This window comes from Pteropus vampyrus, unplaced genomic scaffold, assembly GCF_000151845.1.
Source record: "Pteropus vampyrus isolate Shadow unplaced genomic scaffold, Pvam_2.0 Scaffold15, whole genome shotgun sequence".
Taxonomy (NCBI): domain Eukaryota; kingdom Metazoa; phylum Chordata; class Mammalia; order Chiroptera; family Pteropodidae; genus Pteropus; species Pteropus vampyrus.
In genome coordinates, this window is record NW_011888796.1 from 6,420,228 (window position 1) to 6,422,783 (window position 2,556).

At 39.4% G+C, this 2,556-nt stretch overlaps 1 protein-coding gene across 1 annotated transcript in view; it reads right to left on the reverse strand.

The window, feature by feature from the left end:
* The window catches only part of PRKCH (protein kinase C eta), a 205,183-nt gene that overhangs the window by 67,357 nt on the left and 135,270 nt on the right, over positions 1-2,556 (reverse strand). The gene's annotated exons all lie outside the window — the stretch shown is intronic.

Genomic DNA, 2,556 nt, shown 5'->3' on the forward strand with positions numbered 1-2,556 from the left:
AGCATAGGACCTGGACCTCAGTGAGGGTTAATAAACCCTTCAGAAACTAATATGGCAGGAGGCCATTTTGGTTTCCTGATACAATTTAAACTAGAACATTAGAAAAGCTGGAACGAACTGCCAAGATTAGTTTTATCCATCTACTTTATGTAAGTAAAGTGCAAAAAAGTGAAGGTACCTTGTCTGTGGTTAAAACAGTTTGTGGAAAAATTCAGGAAGAGAAGTGGGTCAGCTTGATGCCATTTCACTTCCCTTTATTTATAAAGTTTTGTTTTTTCTCTGTTTATAAAAGTAATTATATGTTTGTAGTTCAAATGTAATTATATAGTGCATACATGAAAAATGAAGGAAAAATAAATGAAATCGCCTATTATCTTGACACCCAGAGACAGAAGTCCAAATGCAAGGGGAAACAAAACTATTTATGGCTTGTAGCATCCAAAGAACTGGAGATTTCAGGGCAAATAAATTTCCAAGGTGATTTTAACTAGAATTTATTTTCCCCTTGTGTCCTACTTATACTTAACATTCTATAGCATGTTTAAAGAAGGAAAAATGAAAAACATATCTTTCCCTTTTCACTTATATTACATAATAGTTTCCGATGTACTTAGCCATCAAAAGCATGATTTTTTAACAGTTGCATACTATTCCCAATGCCATTTCTATTAAGTCCTACAATTAGCTGGACTTCTAAATTAAGTTAATGGAAATAAGGAGATATGGTATTTATAGTCTAGTCCCTATATTATAATAAAGATCATTTTTATTAGCCTGGAAAAATAAGCATCTCAGAGCAGATTATTGCTAACTGAACATGGTGTTTTAATTCTGAATTACATTCACAAATCAAAATTCTGAATTTAGAGTCACAAAGAAGATATCATAGATGATTATTTTTTTAAAAAAAGGTTTAGTCACTTACAAGTATGCACAATAGGATTCCTTTTAATCATTATTTTTCATTGAGCAATTCTCTTTATAAAGATTTTGGTTTAAGTACCAAATAGGAGAAGGTGTATTGAAGACATTTACAGATTTAGTTTGCATAGGGCTATAGATAAAGAGCAAAAATGCCATTTTAATTATTTAGATCAGTTTTTCATGACAGTGGTTCCTAAACTTTGCAACCTCTCGAAGAAGCCAAGATTTCATATCTCTCTCTGATCTGTGGATGAATTCGATAGACAGTTCTGCCTCATGGGAGGGGATTCTGGATTATAGTTATCTGATTAAAAAAACATTTTGCCCAGTTAGAGTGAATCTGGCCAAGGGTATCCCACATCTGCCTTGAGATGGTGCCTGGAAACCCGCCGGCCAAGAGTCTGTCCCGTCTTCTGTTCTACAATGTGCAATGCCTGAAGTCTCCATTTGGAATGTGCATCCCACATGCAATTCTGAGTTTGGTTCTTCCAGTGCAGCCTCAGGTCCCCCTCAGGTCCCCCTCAGGTCCTCTGGCTGGGGAACACGATGTGTTCAAGCAAATGATGCCCCTACAATCTCTTCCCAAACGCTTTTTGCAATATAGATGAACTACTGATCCTCACTGCTCATTGAGGAAGAAAGATGCAGACCATACTGTAAAAGTAGAGAGACCAAAATAAAAGGGGCTAGACTAATAAGATGAGTGGCAAAGAAGTCAGAAATAGATTAAAAGGTTTACCCAGAAGAGAGGACATTGTGTTAACTCTGTAGAAGTTTCAGCTGGTTAAATGGAATTCAGATGGTCTCTTTAAACCCTCAAGGATGACAGCGGAGCCTAAGATTGTACCACTGGATTTTATGCAAAGTGAATTCATCATATTCCATTCCCCCAGGCTCCCAACTGGCCAGAACTGACCTCTCCTCTCATTCTTACCCTACAAAGGCCTACCAGTTTCATCTCCTTCATGTCTCTTTGACTTCACTCCCATGACCACTGCCTTGGAGTAGGCAGGTCCAACAGACCACTGGTTCAGGGTCCTTACCAGGTCTGCTACCCGCCGTTTCCTCCTTCTGCAGACAGACACGAGAGAACACCTCCTCAAATGCAAATCTTATGTTGCTCCTTGATTTGCCAGATGGTTTCATCTCCACGATTGAGTGTAAGCTCCTTAACAGATAATGTCAGGCCCATTACGGCTTTGCTTCTTCATCACTATCCACATTTCCTCTCCTGCAATCCTGTCGCATCAAGTTATTTGGGTGTACCTAAGCCCATCATACATTTTAATTCTCTGTGCCTTTGCACTAACGTTACCTCTGTCTGGGAGGCCTGTCCCCTCCCACCCACCCTGTGACTGTAGGGCTCTTATTCATCCTCAAAACACAGTTCATACAGCCCCTCCCAAGGACCAGGTTATGACTTTCTTCTATCTCGCCGTGTTATAGGTACCTGTGTTTAGGATGATGCTGGGCTGAAAGTGACTAGGGGGCGGGTCCGCCTTTTGGTCTCCCCTGCATCTTCAGTCCCTGGCACATAAGTTCTCAGTAAACATTTACCGAGTTGAATTAAAAATGCAAAATAGGTATAATATTACCATTCAATACAGAAACAGCCCATGTCTTTAGTGGGTA